Source organism: Lynx canadensis, chromosome D4 (assembly GCF_007474595.2).
Source record: "Lynx canadensis isolate LIC74 chromosome D4, mLynCan4.pri.v2, whole genome shotgun sequence".
In the NCBI taxonomy this organism is placed as follows: domain Eukaryota; kingdom Metazoa; phylum Chordata; class Mammalia; order Carnivora; family Felidae; genus Lynx; species Lynx canadensis.
The window spans coordinates 29,675,101-29,688,801 of NC_044315.2; the positions used below are offsets into that span (position 1 = coordinate 29,675,101).

The following is a 13,701-nucleotide window of genomic DNA, read 5'->3' on the forward strand; positions in this document are numbered from 1 at the left end:
GGCTGGTGTCAGGTGCCCTGCTAGATTTCAGGGTCCTATCTGTCCCCATGTTTCCAGTTTCTCCAAAACATTTCCACTCCTAATTCCATGTCCCAAAGTGCTGCTGTCCCCCAACTAGCACCACACTCCTACTTCCTGCTAAGATGACAGGCCTCAGAAAATATATTACCTAGATACATGCTGTGGTACATCCTACAGTAGACTTTGGATTCTTCTGTCTGGGAAACTGTTGCAGACATGGTTCTGGGACTGATCTCATAGAAAAACTTCGGGCTTTTTTTTTTCTTTTCCTTCCAGCACACTCTCTCATTTGTCTAGCCCAACCCACCAAACCATGACTAGGGGATCTTTGAGATGGTTTTATAACACTCTAGGCAGCTATAAGAGGACTGTTACTGATGTTACAGTCTCATTTTTTCTGTTTACTCTTGGATGATAGTCTACTGACTTTTAAAAAGGGGTAAACCCAAGAGAAAATTTAAACTTCAGCCAAAAATCTCAGTGATTTAACAAAACTCCATCAAATAATCATACATTTTCTCAACAAGCATTTACTGAGCAACTATTTTTCTGTGTCAGGCCCTGTGCACAAGACTGGCTATACAACAGGAAAGTAAATCCACTTACTAGCCTTAAACTCTGACTCTGGGGCAAGAGAAGTATCCTGAAAAATAATTATGATGCCAGTTTTTATCGATGTGGGAATAAAGATCTGTGGTTCTTCAGAGAAAGGAAATAACACTTGACCTGGGAAAAGGTGGGAGAGCTTTTTACAAAGGAAGGGACATCTGAGCTGAGTCTGGAGGCACTGGGGGTGTAAAGCCTGGCTGGAGAGGAGGCTCTAAGGTGAACTGGGGCTGGATTATAAAGAGCTTCACATGCCAGATTTAAGAGGATGGGTTTTCCAAAGGGCAACAGGGTCATAGCCAATAATGGTTTTAAAGCAATTAATTGATTTGATTCATCTTATGAACAAATTGTTCAATCCAGATTTGTTTGCAATAGCAAAAAGTTAGAAACAAGTTACTGTCCATAATGATAGGACATCAATGAATGTCTATACAATAAGATAACATAGGGCCAGAAAAAAAAAGACATATTTGCTATACATTAGCACAAAAAGAATGGTTGATGGAATTTTATTGAAAATTTTTTTACTTTTACTATCGCAATACTTTCTCTTAACCTCATTGCAAATTCTGACTTTAAGTCTGAATATTTTTAAAGATTTCCCAGTAAAATCCTGTGCAAAAGAAAAGAGTCTAAAATAAAAGGAATAAAAAGTAACTCCAGATCAACAGAAGGCTCAGAATTTTTTCCAAGTCCACGATATACTTAGGGACGTTCTTGGAGCCTTATGGTGATGGTAACAGAAAGACACACTTTTTTCCTTGCATTTCTTTTTTTTTTTTTAATGTTTTTTTATTTTTATATCTGAGACAGAGACAGAGCATGAGTGGGGGAGGGGCAGAGAGAGAGGGAGACACAGAATCAGAAGCAGGCTCCAGGCTCTGAGCTGTCAGCACGGAGCCTGACGTGGGGCTTGAACCCACAAACCGTGGAATCATGACCTGAGCCAAAGTCAGTCGCTCAACCGACTGAGCCACCCAGGCACCCCCCTTGCATTTCTTAAATTTCAGTTCCCGGTGATATTCCTGGGATCTTGTATCTATATTGCTATCCTGTTGTCATAGTTTTTTGCCCTTCAGTACTCAGTATTGTGACCCCTGCTCGTATAAACCTCCTTCTCACCCCGATCTGTTATGCCTACTGTAAGCCTAACTGGTTCTGGCAGCCAGGCACTCCTGTCACCACCAGCATCTATTCTTCTACTCAGACCAGCATGATAAAAAGCAAGAAAGAGTGCCCCTCTGTTCTTACCTGGCAAACCAGGTACCATTTCCAGCTGTGTTTCTCATACAGTATTTTGCTGAGGGTTCAATTCTACTATCATCTGGATGTCTCTTCATGATTGACTGATTCCCCTCATGAGTTGGACTACAGAAAGTTAAAAATGATGAGAATTCATGTACTATTTCAAGTAGGCACTAGTACAAGGAAGGAGCAGAATATACATCTCAGAGGAGATTCTAGTATATTTAAGAATTTAGTAGTACAACCGAAGTAAAAGAATACATAAACAATGCATTTGCAAATGAGGCACCATTCCAAAGGTAACCCAAATATATGTCCCGCGTGGGCCAGTTTTTGTAGTCCCATTCAAAGAAAACATTTTCAAATGAATATGCTTTGAAGAATGATGGAAATTTTACTATACATTTTCTTAACAAAATTCATCTCTAAAAAACTTCCCAAAGTTCTCTAGAAATATTTTCTCCTCCCAAAGCTCAATACTCCCAATAGCTACCAAATCTCCCTCCTTCCTCTCATCCATGCAGCATGGATGGATGCAGCATGTTCATTGCTGCCCCACTCTCTCCTTTAAAAGCTCTTCTCTCTTCCACACTGTATCACAGTGTAGTACCTCACTGGCCACTAGGACTTCTGTGTCCACTTGCCTCTTCTCCTAGATCTCTCTAGGATGGCCAGAGAATCTAGAATTGCCCCTCTTCCTGACCACCCCTTGGTTCTTGTGGACAAAAGCATCTGGCAAGTCCTTGGAGATAGAGCTGTTTTCTCACTTCAATAAAGAACTCAAGAAGCATTTTGAGGAATAAAATTCTTCACCTTGCTAACAAGTCAGTAGCTCATGGCTGATACTACTGATTCACTATTTGGGGGAAAATGTTAAATTTCCTACCTCACACAAAAATGCACTCCAGATGGTCTGAAGAGTTAAATGTGTAAAATAAAAACATCGATGAACTACAAAAATACAGGTGGATATTTACCTAGTCACATAAGAGTGAAGAAAGGAATCATAAAACTAAAGACCTTGGCTATCACTTCATAAAAATATAAAATTCTGCATGTCATAAAAAGCCACAGAAATTTTTAGAAATGAAAAGCTAAAGGAAGATTTGCAACAGTTAAGACAAATTGACATTTCTTTTTGCTAACATAAAGAAGCTCTTACAAATCAATATGAAAAAGACAAGCACTTCACCAGGAAAATGGGCAAAAGCTGTAAACAATTTATATAAGTCTGGAAAGCCATTAGATATTAAAAACAAAATGTCCAGGCTTCATGAAGGTAACATCCCTGTGAAAGGTGGTCCTAGCTCTGCTAGAAGGGGTGGCCTGAGGTTGCAAGGGAAACAGTGGCTCATGGCTTACAGTTGGGTGATAGCAACAATGGTCCTGCCTCAGGGCATTAGATGTTGGCTTGGACCTAGGAAGATGTGAGAGCAGGTTCCTAGAGGTGTATCCTTACAGGCTTTTTTCTTGTGAAGCCCTGGAGGCCGAGTATGCAGCAGAATAATCCCCTTGTCCATTACAGCCACTGCAAAATACCTCTGCTCAAAGCACTCTGAGTGGCTCCTCCAAGGTTTTCTGGCCTCAGCCTTTAAGAACCACCTTACCAGCACAGGTGTCTCTCCCACTTCCTTGTATCCCACAGCTTCTGCTGGATAGAGTATACTGTGGCCATATGTCCCATTTCTTTGTGTCCTTTCCAGAAGGCACTGGCATACAGAATTCCTGGCCTGCCCCTCAGCCAGCAGCCGCCCACCTCTGCAGGCCTCTGAGTTTAGCTGGTGTCTCTTCATTGTGCTAGATTAATGGCAGTCCACCCCAAAGAACTGCTATTGATGGGAACAAAGCCCAGATGCTTTTCTGGGCTCTGACTGGCATTAGCTCGCTGAACAGGCTTCTTGAGCTGGCTTTGCCTATCCAGTACCTTTCCCTGCACTAACCTCCCTTTCCCACACCATCTCTGACTCTTGACAGTGGAAGAATCTTGAGAATGGGGGTAGTTTTGGATCTCCAGTCACCACCAGCAGGTGGAATGCTCTAGCTTTCACACTTTCAAGGCGAGTGGATGACATTTGTTGAACCCCACTCTAAAGACCTCCTTCCACAAAATATTATCTGGTCTAAATTAATGAGGAGCTGAAATCCCTTCACATATGAGCTGTTTTGACTAGAAGTTTTTTGTTTTTTAAATTTAAGTAAACTCTACCCTCAACATGGGCTCAAACAACCCCAAGATTAAAAGTCGCATGCTCTACTGACTAAGTCAGCCAGGCACCCCTTAACTAACAGTTTTTTTAAAAAGTAATCTTTTCATGGAAAAATGTTTTTAACTAATTGTACATTCTTTGAGCTGAAATCTTTTTTTGATCAAAATGCGTGTATTTTGATCTAGTACACTAATGATCTAGTCAGGATTCAGAAATGGCAAAGCTTGGTTGGTTTCTCTAACAAACGATGGTGGCTCATCACTAAACTAAAAATAATACTGTGTTTGGGGAACTCTGCTTTTCCTCTGGTTCTCCATTAACTTCATACTGAGGACTGAGTGAAGCATTTAAGCATGCACAATTGAAATGTGCTCCTACCATGTTTCCTATTCACGGCTTTCTCTACTGACATCCTTTTCATGACAACCCTCATAATTTTATGGACCGAGGAGTTTCGTTTTCCTTAAATCACTGCATATTTTATATACTCCTAACTGGTAGGAAAAATGGAAATCTTTAAAAGATCTGGATGATTCAACAAAAAATGTTTAAGCAATTTTTAGTTCCAAGACTCAGAACTTGGCAGGCTTTCAGTGACTTATTTGGCATTTAGAGCCATTGGGTTGTTGTAAGGGAAGAACTCTATAGTGATACACATTACTCTGAACACTTCTGTCCTCTAAATATGTGGTTTTCCTCCCCACACCAACCAATTCGGCAATACCAGCTGGGTGTCCTACGATTTAATTGAATTCTGACACTATCTACCTGGAGACAAGCAGATTGGTTCCGCCTCCCCCCACCACTCACACTTCAGATGCCAATCCCCTGTCCAGGTTGTCACCTGTGCTTCTGACTACCTATGAATTCCACAAGGCCCTCCTCGGATTCAATTAATTTGTTACAGCTGCTCACAGAACCCAGGAAAACACTTATTTACTACATTGCAGGTTTGTTGTAAAAGGATATAACTCAAAACAGCCAGATGGAAGAGATCCATTGGGCAAGCTATGTGGGAAAGTGCTGGGAGTTTCCATGCCCTTTTCAGATATGCCATTCTCCCCAGATTTCCATGTGCTCACCAACCTGGAAGCTCTCCAAACCTCATCCCCCTTTTGGATTTTCATGGAGGCTTCATGACATAAAAGTTCATCAATCATGAACTCATGGACCATTGGTGATTGAACTAATCTCCAGCCCCTCCCCACTCCCTGGAGGTCACAGTGGGAGTCAGTGGGGAAACTGAAATTTCCAGCCCTCCAAGCACTGTTGGTTCTCCTGGCAACCAGCCCCCATCCTTAAGTTACCAGGAGGCTTTCCAAAAGTCAGTGTAAACTCAGGTTTGGTTGAAAGGGGCTCATTTTGAATAACAGGATGCTGCTTTCACCTTTATGTTTTAAAACTATTTTAGGAACTAAGGACAACAGATGTCTAAGGACAACTAAGACCAGACAATGTAACAAAAGATGCTCCCGTTGCACTTAATTAGGAAATTCCAAGAGTTTTAGGAGCTCTGTGTCAGAAACAGGGTAAAGACCAAATATATATTTCTTAGTATAAACCATGGTATCACAGTTGTGCAAATGAGCTTCTGTGTGTGTGTCCCCGTGAGTGTATGTGTCTATGAGTGTGTGTCTCCTAGTAGTTAACCAACCTAATTCTGGGGTTCCCATTTATTTGTTCACCCTTCTATGTGGACAGCTTAATTGTTATTTTCCTTACATCTAACTAGAGGTGGATCTGAATAATTTCTAGAAACATCAGGAAGTATGAGTTTGTGGAATGTGTTCAGTCTTTCAGATATTTATAAATTAAGTTAGAAGTCCATGAAATGTGCTTCTACCCCTAAAAGTGCTTTTTGCCTACAAAATCCTCTTATCACTTCATGGCAATTCAGCTCTATCCACTAGCCTACATTTAATGCTTCTTTGCTGATTAGCACAAATGGGAGTCATTCTAGCCTCTGGTCAGCATCCTAGAAAACTTTGCCACTGTCCGCAGTAAATGAAGTGATGTTTTCTGTTTTCAAGAGACAAAAAGAAAATATGTGTTGTTTCCAGGTAAATAGATGTTGAAGCTATATAACTGAAAATGCTTGGGCAGTTTAGGAAGCACATTGCATAAAGACGTTTTAGCTCTGGTCACAAAGAGACCTTAATTTGAGTCCACGAGGGCCAAAAACAGCAACAATTCCTTGGATCTTCAAAAACTCCTGCTGGTCTTGAGAAAGTTCCTTGGCTGTAGGTAGAAACAGGTTCCTGGATACACCAAATTTCCCCAGAGTCTATCGGTATCCCTGGGATCAGCTCCAGAGGGCTTTTGCATTACAATGACTATAATGCAGGAGCCTTTCGGTGTCTCACCTGTAACTTGCATCTCAGTATTCTGCTTCTCCAATTCTCCAAGAGGCTTTCTCAGCTGCAGGATCATGCTGAATCCACACGTGAGACAGGTTGGAAGTGTCAGGGAGCTAACAGCCCCTAGAGTCACTCTCGGCCGACAACCCAACAACGGAGAGGAGCTGGAAAATGACAACTCAGAGGCACGTTTTGCACCCCCCCACCCTCTGTCTCCTAGAGGTGCCCAGCAGGTTGGACCCTTGTCAGAAACGGTGACCTGCTGCCTGTAAGGACATTCCTCTCCTCTCTGCCTCACTCCCCCTCTACTCCTCTTGGTTTCTTTTTGTTTTATTAAAAGTGATTTTTTAAATGTTTATTTTTTTTTTTTTTGAGAGAGAGAGAGAGTGAGCAGGGGAGGGACGGAGAGAGAGAATCCCAAGCAGGCTCTGCACTGTTGCCACAGAGCACGACACAGGGCTCCAACTCAGGTCATGACCTGAGCCGAAATCAAGAGTAGGAGGCTTACCCGACTGAACCACCCAGGTGCCCCTCCTTGGTTTCTGAGATTGTCTTCTAAATGAAGTGGGGCACATCAATGTGTCTCAAAATCAGCTTCCAGGGAAACCGATCCTAATGCAATGTGTAATAGTTGTTTTCCATGCAATGTCTCTTAGGTTAACTGGAGTCTCTTGGTCTATCTAACATACAGGTGACTTTAAATTGCATGTCAGTGAGTAGGAGGACCTGATAATTATAGCCAGTCATTTATGTTAGATTGCTGCAGCTAAGAGAACTGAATTAAGTGAATATGAAAAAGAATACACAAAGGTCACTACCAAGGCAGGACCGTGATGCACAGAACTCTTGTCTCCTCCCCCACAAAAATCCCTGTTCTCCCTGGAGCTTCCCTATCTTAGTCAAAAGCAACCCCAATGCTCAATGCACAAGCTCCTCCCTCGGGAGGTCACCCTTGACTCCTTCTTTCCCTCATATGCTCTATTGGATTTGTCACTGAATTCTGTTGCCTCTATTGTCAAAATACATCCCCAGTCCTGCCAGTTCTCATCATCACCTCTGCTGGACTCTGGCCCAAGCCATCATCATCCGCCCTCTATGGTCTAGTGCACGTGCTGGCAAACCTTCTCTTTCTTATAAAGGGCCAAACAGTAAATAGTTTAGGTTTCTCTGGTCTTATGGTCCTGTTACAATTACTCATGTTTGCTCTTGGAGCACATAAACAGTCACAGATAAATGGACACAAGTAAATGGATGCTGAAACTCAAATTTCACAAATTTTCACATGTCACAAAATAGTGCTTTCGGGGGACATTTTTGAACTACCTAAAAATGTAAAAGCTCTTCTTATCTCTCATACTGTACAAAAAAACAGGTGGAAGACCAGATGTGGCTCCCAGGTTTGCGTACCTCCCTTGATCTAATCATGTAGCTATAGCCTGATCTCTGTAAAACCTGCCGCATCATGTCCTTTCTCAGCTCTTCTCCCGGAGCTTAACAGGAAGGGCCCTCAGTGCATGTGGCCCTGCACACCTGACCCCACTTTCTCCGGCACTCTTCCCTGCCTCTTCCCCTGCTGTCCCTTCTCTCCACCCACGTGGGCCTCCTCTGTTCTAATGTGCCTCAGAGCCGTGGCACTAGCAGGCCAGATATCTGAATTCCCTTTCTCTAAATTTCAGGCTCTCTAAAGTACTTTTCCCTCCCCTCCTTTGAGCCTCTGCTTATGTGTCACCCTTTTAGAGTGAGTCCTTCCCCAGCCACTGTATTTAAACAAGCCCCCCCCCCCACACACACGTGCCACTCCTTGTCCCTCTTCCCTGCTTTACAGTTCCCCACATCATTCACCACCTATGACCTACTGTATATTTTGGTTGTGATTGTTCGATTCCCTGCACCCCTCCAAAAACTAGAATGGAAGTTCCTCGAGGCTAAAGACGTTATGCCCCCAAACTTCCAGAAGAGTGTCGGATGTGCAGTAGTAGGCAGTCCATGAAGATTTGTTAAATCAGTGAGTGAGTGAGTGAGTGAATGAATGAATAGTTCCCATTCTTCTGCTATTCTTTGGTAGAAAATGGGTACCTGCACTACTTACTGTATGTCTCAGGAGAAACATCATAGAAATGTTCAAGTCAGCCAATCAACTCTCCACTGGGGTGCAGACCCATCTGAGACCTAAGGAAGGAGATTGGCCATGTCCTACTAGCTGCAATTCCAGATTGATTAGTCATGGTGATGGAGAGAAATAAACATCATTCTCATCTTTGGTGGTGTATTTGACTCCAGTTGGGTTAGTTTTTTTTAATACCCCCTCTGCATAGTAATATTATTTTCAGTACTAATCATTCATAATCATGGTTATCCTAATTTGTTTATTAGTTCTAAAACAACTTAAAAAGAACAGTAAGTTGCAATTTAAAGATACGATTCACATTCATTAAAATGGTTCGCGGATGAAGCAAAATCTACACTTAATGAAAAGATACTACCCCTTGCAATTTGCACCAGAGTTTTAAATTTTAAACACAAACACTCCAAGTGATCACCTGGAGTACCTGAACTGAATACCTTAGACCGAGCTTCTCATCTTTACACGCCCTGGGCTATCCCCGTGGATCGCAAAGCTGCCGCTTACTCCAGGAATATGGTGCCACGGGGGGCTGCTCTGGGAAGGATTCCTACCTGAAGTATTCCAAAGCCTTCTGAACTCAGTCTTAAGATGAAACCGTAGTAGAGCTGGGCCCTCATGTGTTGGAGGTCACCTGTATCAGTCAGTGGAAGCACTCCAAAGTAACCTCATATACAGTGCAATGTTATTAAAGGATAAGTCCAAAAACATGCTGATGTGAAGCATCTACACCATTAACACTCCACCGTAATCACAGCAATTGTTTACAAAGACCAACAAATTCCTACCCCCCTACCCCCCCCCCCACCCCCCAGGAGTACTTTATCACTGGTGCTGTTTAGGATGATTGCACGTGGAGAAAATAAAAAGCCGGCCACACCTTGCTTGGGTGGGCTTTATGATCGTTTTTAAATTTCCCTCGAACACTCCATCCCACTGTGCACTTGGCTGGACCGCTCCCGTTGCCCCACCCTTGATACACCACCGCTTATCATTTGTCCCCCGTTCAGGAAAATCTTGAATCCCTGGTAGTAGAAAGCAGCCGCCAGTGCGCATAGCGTGTTCCCACATGCCTCAGCTTCAAACTGCGTTGTCGATCCATCCTGCAAATCTAGTAGATTACAGGGGAAAGGACCTAAGAGAGTCTGTTTAATACATTTCATTTTACGAAGAAAAATTTTATTTGTAATTTAAATTTTGCAAATGCTTTCACTAGCATTATTTTCTATGTTTCTCAGACAAGCCTTTCAAGTGGTCAGGGTAAGCATTATTGCCTATTTAGAAGACATAAGTGTGACTTTGCTAGTTATCCCACATGTCCAAGGTTATACCACCTAGTACATCTCAAAGTCTAGTCTTGAAGACTCAAGGGCATGTAAGGCCTATATTTGCTTTTTACAATTATTTAGAACTCAAGGCCTTTGTTTACACACCTAGACTCAGACACCATTACTTTAGGGAACTCTGAGCTACAATTTCAAAATCCACAGAGTAACTGAGGAAACAGCCATTTCTTGTAGGAAGGAGCCAAGTTTGATTCAACCTTGTGTTTCCAGGGCACACAGGGGCACTTGGAATCTTGAGAGGTTGGTGCTGAGTTGGTAGGCATAATGCAATGACTCAAAGACCATTTCCACAAGAAGTGGTATAAAGATCTGAGTGCTTTTATTACTAATTTTTATTTTTTTAAGTTTATTTATGTTTAAAATAATCTCTATACACAATGTGGGCTTGAACTCACAGCCCTAGAGATCAAGAATTGCATGCTTTTCTGACTGAGTCAGTTAGGCACCCCAAGTCCTGTGTGCTTTTAAAGAAGAAAAACCTGAAAACAGTCCCTAAAGTTTTCCATGATGATAATAATTGCCATTTTTGAGTACTTTCATTTTTTATATAATTTTTTAAATGTTTGTTTTCAAAAGAGAGACCATGAGTGGGTGAGGGGCAGAGATAGATGGGAACAGAGTTTCTAAAGCAGGCTCTATGCTGACAACAAATAGCCCAATGCAGGGCTCAAACTCACAAATGGTGAGATCATGACCTGAGCCAAAGTCAGACGCTTAATCAACTGAACCACCCAGGCGCCCCTTAAGTACCTTCTATGTACAGGCACTTTCTCCACCATCATGCCAGAGAAAACCCCACCAAGTTTTGATCAATATATACAAATGTGTTCTACCTACAATCAAGGCAATGTGTGTGCACTATTATGATACCATCTGGAGGTCAGGGTGTTAAGTTATACTGGTTGGGCGAAGAAGGGGAGGTTAAAGGGCACCCTGCTGAGTGAGTTACTGGACAGACCATAGGGTTAAGCCTAGCCAGGGAAAGGTGTCATGTTCATTAGGGCACAGCAAGAGAGTGAGGATGTAAAACAGTGTTGTCAGGGCAGTGACTAGCTCTACTGTGATGCCAACGTGACATGGTAGGAAGCCAAGGGAAGACTATATTAGTTAGGAATACAAGTCATTTTTCCAACTTTTCAAATTATATCCTTTTATTTTTTTTTTATTTTTTTTTTTTTAATTTTTTTTTTCAACGTTTATTTATTTTTGGGACAGAGAGAGACAGAGCATGAACGGGGGAGGGGCAGAGAGAGAGGGAGACACAGAATTGGAAACAGGCTCCAGGCTCCGAGCCATCAGCCCAGAGCCTGACGCGGGGCTCGAACTCCCGGACTGCGAGATCGTGACCTGGCTGAAGTCGGACGCTTAACCGACTGCGCCACCCAGGCGCCCCAAATTATATCCTTTTAAAAAATGCTAACCTGTTGATCCTTTTGGGTGTGCCAAAAAAAAAAAAATGTGTTGCTATTAGAGAAGGACCATGTTGGGCCTTTCACATATTATTTGTGATTCTTACAATGTTTCATTTTTGTTGTTGTTTTAATTTTTTTAATGTTTATTTATTTTTTGAGAGAGAGCGCGAGTGAGAGGGGTTGTTCAGAGAGAGAAGGAGATACAGAATCCAAAGCAGGCTCCAGGCTCTGAGCTGTCAGCACAGAGCCCCACTTGGGGCTGGAACTCATGAACCGTGTGATCATGACCTGAGCCGAAGTTGGACACTTAACCAACTGAGCCACCCAAGCACCCCTGTTGTTATTGTTTTTATTTATTTATTTATTTATTTATTTATTTATTTATTTATTTAAATGTTGTGTTTATTTTTGAGAGAGAGAGCACAAGCAAGGGAGGGGCAGAGAGAGAGAGAGACAGGGGATCCAAAACAGGTTCCTTGTTGACAGCAGAGAGCCCAATGCAGGGCTTGAATCCACAAACCTATGGATATGTATAAGTATATGCCTAAGTATATGCCTATCTTACAGATAAGAACACCAACTGTCATGGGTTTAAGAGCCCACCCCAGTTCACGCTGTAGGTAAGTAGGAATCGTATTGAGTTTAGGTAAGTTTCCAAAGCCATGCCTTTCCCTCCACATCTGCTCCCTCACACCTATGTGAAGGAGGGTGTGGAGAGTGGGAAAGTAGTGGTGTCTTGAATGCTAAAACTTGAACCAGTGGTGGAGCTTCAGGGAGGCAGATCTATAGCCAACCTAAGAGTAAGAATGCCCCATCCCAACAAACATAGCTGTCCAAGGGTGGCATGGACCAGCAAAAAAGCATGCAAGATCCTCAAGGTCAGAGAATTCAAGCAGAAGCATGGGATCCTGCAGGAGCAGTTTGTCCTCCAAGAAAGAACTTAGAAGGTGACCAGTCCTGTCAGCTAGCCTCTGGATGGACAGTCGTGATGCTAAAGAGCCAGGCCTACAGAGGTTGGTCAGGGCACTAGCAAGGGGACCCTCTTCCCATGCCCTTTCAGGGAAGACCTGTGCACATGGGCTACTTCAGCTGCCCCTAAAGGAGATTTTGGTCACATACTAAGGGGTCCCAATGAATATCAGGCGCAATGACACCCACCAAAGGATGGTGACTCCTTACTGCCTTTACCAGTGAAGCAAGTCTTGAAACAGAATAGGGAGCAGAAAAATAGAAGGTAATGGGTACCAGGAAGAAGACTGCCATGAGAATGGGGGCCAGGGACATAGGATCCCACCATAAAGACCTTCAGCCCTAAATTAGGCTAAGGAGGAATCAGAGAGAGACCACAGGGCATCTTGGGCTGAGATGGGCAGTCCTACCAGCCTGTCACCTCAGCTGGGCTCAGGTGAGAGACGTTAGTGGAACAGAAGCATCCAGATCTCAGGCTCTGGAACCTAAAGGGCTGGGTTGAAATATATCTCTGATGTGGGACCTCCAACAAGTCTCTTAACCTCTTGTTTTCCTTGCCTATGAAAGGGGTTCTTCCTCCTTCAAGATGATTGCAAGGGTTCAAGAAAGAATGTTTGCAACACACTTAGCAGGTGGTTTGCCTCCTAGGAAGCAATCACTAAAGGTAACTGCTCATATTATTTTTATTATTACTTTGAGTTTAGGATTTTCTAAAATCCTGTTTTCTAGTGCCCATTATCCACATACATTCAAACTCTTCAGCTCATGTTTGGATTCAGAGAATAGGAAATGGTTTGGAGTTAGAGAACATTCTGAAAAGCACTCTGGGAACAGTGTTCTTGGATCAGGCTCAGATCCTCCATCAATAAAGTTGCCATGATAATGGGACCTACCTCCTTTACAGTGGCTGGGGTTAAAGAAAATACTGCATATTTTAGCACAGTTCTGGTTCCATAGAAAATCCTCGAATAATATTATCTTTACTGTTTTAACTAATCACATTATCATCACCATAGTCACTTCTTAAATTTTGGAGGATGATGTTAGTTTTTTTGTTTTGTTTTGTTTTGTTTTTTTGTATTTTGTTTTCAATTTTATTACCAAGAATTGTCTAGTTTTTGATTCACTAACTGACCACCATTTTTTGTCAAGAGACAACATAATCAGAATTTTATTGGCTAATTAATAAATATTTACTGACAGTCTATTCTACACTGCTCTAACACACTGCTCTAGTATGGTGAATTTCTCCTATCAGGGTAGTTCAGGCTAACTTCTATTTCTCATGGATTTAACCCAGTGGGTCTTCCCTGGGGATGAATTTGCCCAGCTCCTAGGCAATATCTAGAGGCATTTTTGTTTGTCAAAATTGGAGTGGGGTTTGCTACTGGCATCTCCTGGCCGAAAGTCAGA

General features: G+C 42.5%; 1 non-coding gene across 1 annotated transcript; it reads right to left on the minus strand.

The window, feature by feature from the left end:
* Window positions 1-1,528: 1,528 nt before the first annotated feature.
* TRNAQ-UUG lies at window positions 1,529-1,613 on the minus strand. Its single transcript has one exon. It is a non-coding gene; the product is annotated as a tRNA-Gln (tRNA).
* Between the last annotated feature and the right edge of the window lie 12,088 nt (window positions 1,614-13,701).